This window comes from Ascaphus truei, chromosome 1, assembly GCF_040206685.1.
Source record: "Ascaphus truei isolate aAscTru1 chromosome 1, aAscTru1.hap1, whole genome shotgun sequence".
NCBI lineage: Eukaryota > Metazoa > Chordata > Amphibia > Anura > Ascaphidae > Ascaphus > Ascaphus truei.
The window spans coordinates 338,890,787-338,903,784 of NC_134483.1; positions in this window are offsets into that span (position 1 = coordinate 338,890,787).

The window sequence follows — 12,998 nt, forward strand, 5'->3', positions numbered from 1 at the left end:
TAGTGCGTCTCTCGAACCATTGTTTGCTTTCAGTTATTAGCATTTTTTCTAAGTTTTTAAACTGTTCCTTCATTGAGATTTGTTCTTTTTTTGCCCGCGGTTATCAGAGTTGCGCCGCTACGACCGCACTAGGGTAAAGGCGGCCGCCGCTGTAATGTATACCTTGTTCATTTATGTAACTGTATTTGTAACCATGTATTATTTGTCATTAACTATGTCCAGGACATACTTGAAAACGAGAGGTAACTCTCAATGTATTACTTGCTGGTAAAACATCTTATAAATAAAATAAATAAATAAATCCGGTCGCTTCTCCTTCTCTTACCGTGCACCCCAAAACTAGAACAACCTACCGGAGACGCTCACACCACCACCAGTTTAAGTTCTTTCAAAACTAAGGCTGTCTCACATTTTAATCTGGTCTGTAACTGTTACATAAGCTTATAATATACATCTTCTCTAACTGTGAGTGCAATGTATTGTATATAATGTATACCCTGTTAATTTATGTAACTGTATTTGTAACCATGTTTTATTTGTCATATTAACTATGCCCAGGACATACTTGAAAAAGAGAGGTAATTCTCAATGTATTACTTCCTGGTAATTTTTTTTATAAATAAATAAAATAAATAAATATGGTATTAACCTTTTATGAGCCTGTCATGATTGTACCTATATCGATCCTTTTATGTTAATCCCCACCTTATATGTGAAAGTACTGGGATCCGTCAGTACCATTGTTGTACTCAATTCATTGGAACAGAATTTTTTCATCACTTAGATATAGTAAATTCTTGCCAGTAGACACAACATAGCGGATATTCTCAAATGACTCCTCACTTAACAACATGTACAGTATGCACTTAATAGTGAGTAGTCAGGAGTAGGAATTATATATATCTCTCTAGGTACACCTACATCTCACCTGATATAATAAATGATCGCTGTCTAATATGGAAAAAGTCTTACATAGCACATAGGTGTAATGAAAGCACTGAGCTTTGCAGCAAGTACTAAGAGGTAATAATAAATAACTGGTAAGACTCCCATTAGTCTAATGATGCATAGTGAGAGAAAATTAGTCGGTGTTGTAGGAGTGTATGGACCTTAAGGTTACCGCCTCTAGAAGTCAAAACGGACTCCAAGGAGTATATGACTCCACTATATACCTGGATCCCCACTCCCTATTATACCGGTAGATGTATTTGGCCCTATAGAGAACTCTCTTTATCAACATTTACGTTGAACGTACTAAGTTAAATAAAGCCAGGGGGAGGCATTCCATGGGCTGACTTAATTCTTCCTAGACCTTCCGGTACCATAATCTGATCACTAGCTTCTAACTGCGGGTACTTGGTATATACCCACCTCATACATGTATACATATATACAGTGATGCTGTTCAAGTGTTGAATATCAGATATAGTAAACCTAAATGGTGTAGAAATGTGTGAACTTTAAGTTGTCTGTCTCTAGCAGTCAAAATGGGCATTTATGAAGTTTTAGAGCTCCACTGTATCCCTGGATCCCCATGACCCTCGATCAACTAGACTGGGGTGATTAAATGCCGTAATAATTCACACTGAGATGTTTCATAAAAACGAGAAGTAAATATAACCCTCATTAAGTCCATTGGGTTGTAGTGTCTGGAGTGTAAAGATCCATTGACACTCCCGTTGCATGAGGTGTTTGTCCCAGTTCCCTTAACCTTGGACCCCACGGTATATGTTCGATTACACAAAATGTAAGGAAGCGTGCATCACCATTATGGAGTTCATGAATGTGACGTGCTACTGGGGTATATTTTTCATTCCTGATGGAACCCAGATGCTCCAGTACCCTTATTTTCAGGGCTCTATGGGTTTTCCCCACGTATCGCATGCCACATCTGCATGTAATTAAGTAGTCAACTCCAACTGTATTACAGTTGATGAAGCTCTTAATACCGTGTGTTTTGGGAATTACTGGATCAGGGATTTCTTTGGTGACTTTCATAGAGGGACATGGCCGACATCTGCCACACGGGTAGGACCCGATAGGTTTCCTATCACCTAACCATGTCCTGGTACTTTTTGCCATGAAATGGCTGTGGACCAGACTATCTTGCAGGTTTCTGGCCCTTCTACAGGTCATGGTTGGTGTCTCTTTCAAAACCATCGGTAGATCAGGGTCACTCCATAAAATGTGCCAATGTTTGCTAAAGATTTTCCGTAAATCACCCCACTGGTTATTAAATGTGCCAATATACCTTATGATTTTCTCATCTGGTACGTTCGTATGCGGTCTATCACTAAGAAGATATGTTCGTGATGTATCCTTAGCTCTTACATAGGCCTTCTTCACCGTGTTCTTATAGTAGCCCCGTTGTAAAAATCTGGAATTCATATCAACCGCCTGTGTTGTAAATTCTCGCATGGTTGAGCAATTTCTGTGCAGCCTCAAGAACTAGCCTGTGGGTATGCTCTTGATTATATGTTGAGGGTGATGACTGTCTGCGCACAGCAAGCCCCAGCTTCTTGCCAACTTTTCTTGGCGGAGCGATTGGAAAAAATTTCTCCATTCTAGAGCGGCGATCAGCGCCGAGATGCTAACTGGCGCTACTAGAATACAGTGAGTTTGAAATCTGTCGAGATAAGGCTTCTCGCCACGCGCGCGGCGAGTTTTATTTTCCGACAAAAAACCGGTGGATTTTGCTCATCTCGCCAGCTTTTCGACATTTACTGAATTGCTGTAAGCATATTTGCCAAAAAACTGGAGAGATAGGGCTTTTTGTCGTTTCCTGAATAGGCCCCACAGAGAGAAAAACACACAGAGACAGACACGGGTGGGGTGAGGTTGGCTTGTGATGCCGGCAGCACAACCGCGAGTAGCAGAGGCAGACGGAGGGCTTGTGGGGCATGCAGCCACACACTAATGAATCATTCTCTCCTGTGTGGGGACGTGACTTCCAGCAAGCGGGGGGGGGGGGGGGGAGGAGCGCGGGGCATGCAGCCGAACATACACTGCTCCTTTGGGGACCGGCACTGGAGGGCGGGGGGGTTTGGTGGCGGAGTGACGGGGCATTCAGCGGGACACACTGCTCCCTGCTTCTGTGTGGTGGTTGGCGGAGCAAGCGGGGGTGGGTTGCGGAGTCGCAGGGAAAATGCTGAAAGCTGCTGTGGCTTCTTCTGCAGCGCCCCCTGGCTGTTTTTTTATCTTTTTTTCAGTACATCGATTCTAAAACGCTGTCCTATTTCAGCCACTTGAAAATGGGAAAAAAAAGTGCGTCTTAGAATCGAGGAAATACGGCATATTATTGATGGGGGAGATGGTGAATGGGGAACCTTATGCCAGATTTGTTAGGAGGATGTGTGGTGGTAGCTTTGATGTTAATCTTTGAAAATGCTATTATCTGTTTTTTCTTTTTATTATTATTTGTGTTAATTTGTTGAATTTTGAAATCATAAGTATGATGAGCGATACTAAAAAGCTACTACTCATGCATAGAATTAGAGGAGCAGGTGGTATCCCCAGAGAGTCTCGAGTGATGATCAATCTAGTTCTTTGTCCATTTCGCAGTAATGTAACTACAACACACATCACTGCAAAGATCTAGACTGGTCATCACTCGCGTCTAGGCGCAAAGTTCATCTTTCCTGTATTGTATCCTTATCATATGAGATCAGACTCCAAGGCTCCCAAAGTACTCGACCGTTCCTCCTTCTCTTACCATGCACCCCAAAACTGGAACAACCTACCAGAGACTCTCACATCTACCACCAGTTTAAGTTCTTTCAAAACTAAGGCTGTCTCACATTTTAATTTGGTCTACAACTGTTTCATAAGCCTATAATATATATTTTCTTTAACTGTGCATGCAATGTCTTGTATATAATGTATACCCTGTTCATTTATGTAACTGTATTTGTAACCATGTATTATATTTTTTAACTCTATGCCCAGGACATACTTGAAAACGAGAGGTAACTCTCAATGTATTACTTCCTGTTAAAACATTTTATAAATACATACAGTAAATAAAATACATTTTACATATAAAATGGATTGAAATAACAATGGAAGCCAAAGGAAACCAGCTAATTAAGGATACGTGGGCTACTTGGAGAATATTGAGAAAACAATATGGGCTTTCATATACTTGCTCAAAATTTGCAACTAAACAATTGAATTTAAGGTTTCTCCCGGGAAAGTTGCAGGCTTCTTTTCAGATACGAGAGACAAGGGGATTAGACTTCTGGGACAGTTGGTGAATGTGAACAATACAGAAAGAAGGGGGTTGACAGGGCAACCAAAAGAAACATATGTGCACTTGCTATTCACATTAGAGGGCTAGGAAATATTCAATCCTAGGGAATAATCCCTATATAGCCACACATATAATTAAAATCCTTTATTAAACATCTATGCATAAAAGACAATATACAATGGATAAAATAACAGAGAACTACCGCAAGGGTGGAGATACCTATGAGTCTATTTCTGACAAGATCTGTTGCTGTCTCTTTAGTTGTAGAGAGACAAGGAGAAGGGAGGGTAAGAAGCCAATGTCAACTAATTGTAGTGTCACAATGATGAATAATTAACCATTCACGTAGAACCAGACGTCAAAAGCATCACACGGTGGGTGTTTAGGGATTCGGGGGGGCGGTGCGGGTGGACTTAACCCCTTCATTACCTTAGCGGTTAATACCGCTATGGTCATGAGGGGATTAAGCCATCCAGCTACCCACACGCAAACACCCTAAACACCCACCGTTGGGGCTAATACCCACTGCACCCACCCCCGCTAGCCACTATATATATATATTTATATATATACATAGAGAGAGAGAGAGAAAAATTTCAGTAGCGCCACTCATGAAAAAAGGTGATTAGAACAATACAAATATTGTGTATAATATTGATCAAAAATTATAATAGAATTAACAATCTAACAATCTAAAAAACTATAAATATGAAAAAAAGGTGTATGAAAAATAAAAAACGTGCCAATAATATTAATTACATATATAACAAACAAAGAAAAAAAGACAAAAAATTGAAGAAAGTCCAACCCTTAGTGCAAGTCCAATCAAAGTTCAAATATAGAACACAATGATGGCCAGGAATCCACGGCTGCTCTCAGAAGGAATAACCAATTCCAGCAGGAAACTATAGAAAGAGAAGAACAGAGAGCGCACGTCCCATAGTGTAAAACAGTACATTTAATCAATTAAAAAGAGGACAAGGGGATTAAGGACACTCACAAAAGTACAAGATAAAAAGGCAGTTTGTGATATAATCACCACCAGCAAGGCAGCACCGTCCTGGAGCACATCAGTTGTTCAATAGCCCATCCGGTTCACCTCCAGCAGTTTTTGGACGATTGGAAACAGTGTCTCTTTGCTTGAATGCGGTCATGGTGGCCTGATGCATCGCCCGGTTCAACAAACCTCTACTAAAGGTTCAGGTACTGCACGGGCCCCAGAGAACAGATTCACTCTGCTAGAAGTCGAGCCGCTTCCAGAGGATAGAGAAAGGGACACTGTCCCAAGTGATATTAATGGGGGTGCTAGACCTAAGGCACAAAAGGATCAACAAAGATCATTACATTTTTTAGATGTAACTCCACGTCTGGAGAAATCATTGAGAGACAAAGAGAAGGAGAAACACTATCCTCTTTGGCGGGGGACCTCAAACAACCCAGTCCATCTAGGAAAAAGAGGGGCAGAGGAGTTAGAGGGGGCAGAGTCGTCCAGAGAAAAAGGAGGTCAGAGGATTGTTAACCCCCCAAGAGAGTAGTGGAATATTTAATTTGTCAAATTTTCAGTAATCTATATATCAATCACTACTCCTGGAGAAGGGACTCTCCTTTGCACCCAATACAGGTCCTAGTGCCTTCCAATTATTTGTGGACCTAAATAGCTTTATTAGAAAGATCACTCTAAAACGTTATTTTAATATTCAGGAGAAAAATAGAGTACAAGCAAGGTCCACATTTTGTACAAGTACACCGGAAGATATCTGTACAGAGGCCCTTGTGGACCTGCTGACGGAGTCGGAGACATTGACGGAGTCATGTAACAATTCTATTGACAATTTCAATTTTACTTTACATCCTACACAATTGTTAGATACTGGTCAGGAGGAGGAATTATCGGTCATGCATTCCCCCTTCAGACCAAAATCGTTTTTCTTCCCTTATCAGTCAAAGGGAGGATTTATTGATGCATTTTACAACCTGGTATTAAGAGATTTTGAGTCACTGTGCACTAAACCATATAGATTTAACTCCAATCTGTCAAAAGGTGAACTGGATGCACTTAATGATCTTAAGAACAATAAGGATATCATCATCAGACAAGCCGACAAGGGTGGGGGCATAGTCATCCAGGATAGATCGGCTTACTTGAGCGAGGCCTTTCGACTACTGGGTGACTCTGCCTCCTATTTTTCCTTGTCGGTTGATCCCTCCACAGCATTTGTTTTTTAGTTGAAATCACATTTAACAAAAGCTTTGGATAATGGTATACTCACTAAATTAGAATTTAATTTTTTATATTTCGATCACCCACGCATCCCTATATTTTATCATTTACCCAAGGCCCATAAGTCTCTTGCTGATCCCCCTGGAAGACCCATTGTTTCGGGGGTGGAGTCGATAACGTCTGGCCTGTCCCAATATGTTGATTACTATCTTCAACCCTTTGTAGCTAAGCTCAGGTCACATATTAGGGACACGCTACATGTCATCGACCCATCTCTGAGATTAAATGGAAGCCCGATTAACTCTGGGCCACATGTGACGTGTCTTCTCTTTACACGTGCATTGATCATTCCAGGGGGATCAGGGCAATTGACTTTTGGCTCAACACGGATCCTTCTATTCCCAAATCACACAAGAGATTTTTATTAGATAGTATCACTTTTATTTTGACGCACAATTATTTTTCTTTTGAGGATTTATTTTATTTGCAAATTTGTGGAACGGCCATGGGTACGAGGTTTGCCCCCCAGTTATGCCAATCTCTTTATGGGTTATTGGGAAGAAACATCTATTTGGCAAAATGCCGAACTGGGGGCGGGCCTTGTATACTATGGTCGTTTCATCGATGATATTATTATGATTTGAGAGGGTGATGTCACAGTTTTGTCTGACATCCTGAGTTCTTTTGATCAAGTTCACATTCGAAATTAGCTCTATCTCTGTGGTATTCCTGGATCTAGTTTTGACCTCGGATACAGAAGATAACATCATTACCACCACTCACTTCAAGCCCGTTTCTGTCAACAATTATGTTCATTCATCCAGTAATCACCATGCACAGTGGCTCAGAAACATTCCTTTGGGACAGTTCTATCGTTTAAAAAGGAACTGCACCAAAGAGAGCGATTTTCTGATTCAATCTGAAAACCTGAGCAACACATTTGCAATGAAGGGTTATGATCCCATCCTTGTCAACGACTCTTTCAGGAGGGCACAGGCCTCTGACAGATCCACACTACTCAAGAAATCAAAAGACTCCATAAAGTTAAATGTGGGTTATAGTAAATCTGGGAATAGATCGTGTAATATCGATGGAAATCCTAGATTCATCACCACTTTCAATCAATCTTTTAGAACCATCAGGGGTATATTAAATACCCATTGGAGCATCTTGAAGTGTGACCCCCATTTGGGAAATATTCTTCCTGATAGACCACCAATTATATATAGGAAGGCCAGAAATATCAAAACCATTTTAGCTCTGAGTAAATTATCTACGGTTGATGTGGCTGCTAATGCCACACCTGTGGGCCGATCTGGCAACCACAGGTGTGGCAGAGGCCGCTGCATCACATGTAAACATTTAACTGTCACATCGGAGTTTGTCTCCCTTCGAAAAGGTGGGAAATATAAGGTTAAGGGCAGTATTAATTGCCTTAGCACTTATTTACAATGTGATTGCGGCCAGTAATATGTTGGTCGCACCACACGATCCCTTAGTACCCGCTTCCTCGAGCATAGGAGGAATGTGTTGCATGGTCTAAATACCCATAATCTTTCTAGACATTTTAAATGTTTTCACAATAGGAGTCCAGATTCCCTACTTATTATGGGTATTGAACACATTCCTGCCTCTGCTAGTTTGGGGGATCAGTATAAAATGTTGTGTCAAAGGGAGACTTATTGGATCCACCAGTTAGGTACTCTAACCCCTGGTGGACTCAATGATTGTTTAGACGCTAGTACTTTGGTGTAATCCCCAGCTTTGGTTATTGACTCTGCCATTCCCTTTCCTCTGTTATAGCATGTTGCATTCCCTCTTTCCCTCCCCCTTCTTCTATTCTGTTTTTTTTCCATTTCCTCTTTTTTGTCTATCTTCTATTCTCCCCTCATCCTCTCCCCCCCTAACCCTTCCCCCCTCCCCCCTTTCCCCCCTCCTTTCCCCCCCCCCAACCCTCCCCCCCATCTTTTCCTTCTTTTCTTCCCTATTCTCCTTTTCCTCTTCCTATCCCCTTTCCATCCACTCCCATTTTCTAATTCAATTTTCTTTTCTTTTTTGCAATTTCATCCTCTACCTCCTATTGGTCTTTTTATTTCTTTCTATGTCCTTATTTTCCTATCTATTCAGTCCTTCTTTAGTCCAGTGATGCTTGATTTTATAAAGTTTTTGGCCTTTGGATCTAGATTTCGATTGAATCAATTTTATTGATGTTATATGGGAAAGAAAATATCCCTTTCCCCTTCTCTTTTATTAGAGTTGGGGTATAAGAATTCATATTATTATCTTTATTGTTATTTGAATAGGATAAAATATGCTTCCCCATATGATTATTGATTTGGTCATTACTCTTTTATATACATAATTTTTCATGTATATATTCCACTGTATATATAATGGAGTTAAACTGTGAATTCATTTTTATTTATGTGAATGATGAGAGACTTGGGTTATGTGTATTATTGTATACATATAGATATGTATTTAATAGTATTTTATATATATTTTTATGATGAATTTGTGAATGTGTAATAATTTATTATAAATGAGGGTTTTTCATTGTTTGTGCTATATACGCATATGTGACATGTTATATATGTGTCCATCTGCGGGCATGAGCACATACATATGTATGTATATTTCTTATTGCTGTGTGTTATAATAATAATTTTTATAGTTTTTATAATTTGTGATCATTTATAGTGTATTATTATTTTATATTCTGCTTTTGTTTGTGATGTGGTTCTATTTATAGGAAATACGAATTCATTTTATATTTGCGGTTTATATGCCCATGAATATATCACACTATGTGCAGCATTTGTTTTTATTACAGGATTGACACGGTTGTTTCCATTGGCTCATCACTAGTGTCTTGGCTTTCATGCATGGGTACTGATGATTGGCCTCTGGTTGCCCTGGGGCCACTCCCCTTTGTATAGTTGAGCCTATAAATACCGACCCCTCCACCATGTTGGTATTCCCTTTGAAAAAGTCACTCTCGTGACGAAACGCGTCAGGGCACGCTACCACGACACTACGTCATCACGCAGTGTGCGCTTTATGGCCGGAGAGCGCATGGAGCTGATCTGAGGCTGAAAACTCCAAATCGCATTCAAGCAAAGAGACACTGTTTCCAATCATCCAAAAACTGCTGGAGGTGAACCGGATGGGCTATTGAACAACTGATGTGTTCCAGGACGGTGTTGCCTTGCTGGTGGTGATTATATCACAAACTGCCTTTTTATCTTGTACTTTTGTGAGTGTCCTTAATCCCCTTGTCCTCTTTTTAATTGATTAAATGTACTGTTTTACACTATGGGACGTGCGCTCTCTGTTCTTCTCTCTCTCTCTCTCTCTATATATATATATAATATTATAGGTGAATGATGAAGCCACTCTACAAATGAATGGGTGCAGGGTGGCTTAACCCATTAATTACTTAAGCGCTTATTAACCGTTATTGTTATTAAGTGGTTAAGTGACACCAGAATATATTTGCTATTTATTTGTGTGCCAACGGACTTTGTTGGCGTAGGGGCTTCATATTGCTGACGTAAGTACTGTACAACTGTCTATATTTTATTATGCTAGTTAATGTTTTTAATAATGGACAAATAATCTATTATCCATATCTGGATAATATTTATTTTGCCCATAACTTTACTTTATGTGTTTGGTGCTGCGAGGGGGGGGGTTCTTTTATTTAAATGTAGGAGCATGTTTATTTTTTTTACATACAAGTTTGGTTCTTTAGGTCTGAGGGGACCTCTGGAGACCACCTGAGGTCTCCTCGGACTTCTCTCAGGTACAAGGCTGCCGGGTCCACGGAGGACACCAGTGGGGAACAACTGGTGGCCCCACATCTGTGGGGGCCCCGCGGACCCATAGGGACCACCCGAGGGGTCCCCAGACCCAAGTGGGAACCACCCGAGGACCCTCAGACACCTGTGGGGCTGACTTGGGGACCCCCAGACACCCGCGGGCCTACCTGTGGAGAACCCATTCGGGGCCCACGGTGACCTGCGGGGACCACCTGGAGGCCCATGGCACCTGGCGGGGACCACGGGTAGGCCTCCAAACCCTGTGTGAAACCCTTTGCTGGGCCACTGTGGGGCCTACGGACACCCGTCAGGCCCACCGGGGACTCCCTTAGGTCTGGGGTATTAACCCTGTATGTGAAATAATAAATGATGATTTATGAGGGGGCACAGGGGTTGGGTGGGTTATGTATTGTTTATTAATTATTGTTATGGTTATTGCGGGTCTGTGTATTGTTTTGAATGTGGGTATTGGGGTAGGGGGTATTGTCCCCAAGGGAGGGAGGGTAGGCCTCCCGTGGGTAGGGGTGAGGGTGGTTATGCCTCACGTGGGTGGGTAGTGGGGGGGGGGTGCTTAGGCCTCCAAAGTGGTGGGTGAGGGTGGGTTAACCCCTTAATGACTGTAACGGTTAATAACCGCTACGGTGATTAAAGGGTTAGGGGACTTTACATTGGCTCTTTTTATGCTTGTGTTTGTTTTTCTGCACTCGAGGCATGGACGGTGATGAAGATGAGGATGGCCTTCATCGTGGCTGGCGGCCAAGGGTGAGTGCAATTTTGTATTTATTTTATTTATTGGGGTTAATGTATTTTACATGGGCAAATGCACTGTTAGCCATATGTGGATAATAGTCATATTGACCATAACTATACTGTATGTGTTTGGGGGGGAGGAGGGGGGTGGCGGTGTATTTATTTAAAAAAATTAATATATTTGTAATTGATTTTTTGGGGCAAACAATAGGTACTGAAGGCAAGTGGTGACCTCCGGACACCTGTGGGAACACCCGAAGCCCACCACTGGCCTACAGTACCATTCCTGTGCCTAAAAAAAATAACTAGGTGTAATGTATATAAGGGGTGTATCGGGTTGTTGGGGGCACAGGGGGTTGGTGTGTTGTGTATTGCAATGTTTATTGGGGGCAATTGTCCCCAATAAACATGCTACTGTGACTTAACCCCTTCATTGCCTTAACGGATAGCCGCTAAGGTAATGAAGCAGCATTAATGTATTTGCATTAATAGTGTATATGTGCAGGGGGTCTCCGGAGATGAACCGTGTTGGTTTTATGTCCGGGGATCCCCTGCTTCCTGAGATACAGGCCCGGTTATGGGGTGCCGGTATCTCCTATGAATGGAAATGTTCCGCGTCACGTGATGGGGCTATCTCTAAGCATAGGACATACCGGCACCTCATAACGGGGCCTGTATCTCGTGAAGCAGGGAGTCCCCGGACAGAAAACCAACGCGGTTCATCTCCTTAGACCCCCTGCACATCTACAATATTAATCCAATTGTAATGTAAACATTTTTTATTTGCTGGCGAGATTTGTGCAGAGAGAGGCGGACCTCGCTCTCTGCTGACAGATCTAACCAGCGGAGCCCTTCTCGCCAAGACTCGCCATCTCTCCGCCGGATTCCTCTCACAGATATGCGCACCTTCCTGCATACTGCGAGGGGAATCCGCCAAAAACATGGCGAGTTCTACGTCTGGCAAATGGCCATTATCGCCGTTTCCTGCATAGGTCCCTGTGTGTGTCTGTATCTGTGTGTGTGTCTGTCTCTGTGTGTGTGTGTAAGTGTGTGTAACCTTCCATTCTCTCCCCTTCCTCCTATCTCTCTCCCCCTTCTCTCCTTTCTCCATTCTATACCCTCCTCCCCCTCTCTTTCCCCCCTCTCTATCCCCCTTTCTCTCCCCCCTTTCTCTCCCCCCTCTTTCCCCCCTGCTCCCCTCTCTCCCCATTCCATTCTCTCCCCTCTCCCTTCTCTCCCCATACCCTTCTTGCCCACATTCCCTTCTCTCCCCCAATCCCTTCTCTCCCCATTCACCTCTCTCCCCTCTCTCCACCATTCCTCTCTCCCCCATTCCCTTCTCTTCCTCTCTCCCCATTCCCTTTTCTCCCCATCTCTCCCCCATTCCCTCTCTCCCCCATTCCCTTCTCTCCCCTCTCTCCCCATTCCCCTCTCTCCCCTCTCTCCCCCATTCCCCACTTTCCCCATTCTCTCTCTCTCTCTCTCTCTCTCTCTCTCTCTCTCTCTCTCTCTCTCTCTCTCTCTCTCTCTCTCTCTCAAAAAAAAATCTGCACATTTAATATAGTGGGTGATATTGCCCTAATTTTTTTTATTTTATTTATTTTTTATTTTTTATTAAATCCAGGTGCATCTTAAAATCGAAATTATCTTTGTCCCATCGCAATCAGTCTGAGGAGACTCCAAGAGGTATGCCAAATATCTGTATGAATGAATACCTATCTTTTTGAGGCATAGAATCAATCAACTTTTCCCATTTAAAAAAATAAATTATTGGTTCTTAGGGCCTTATTCAGAAAGCCTCGATAAGGCCCTTATCGAGCACTTATTGACCAAACTGGCAACTCGTATTCAGATAGCCTCGATAAGTGCTCGATAACGGCCTGTATTGACGCAAAATTTTATCGCTATCTGAAATTCGCCGACTGAGCAGCTATCAGCCCCTTATCGACCATTTTCG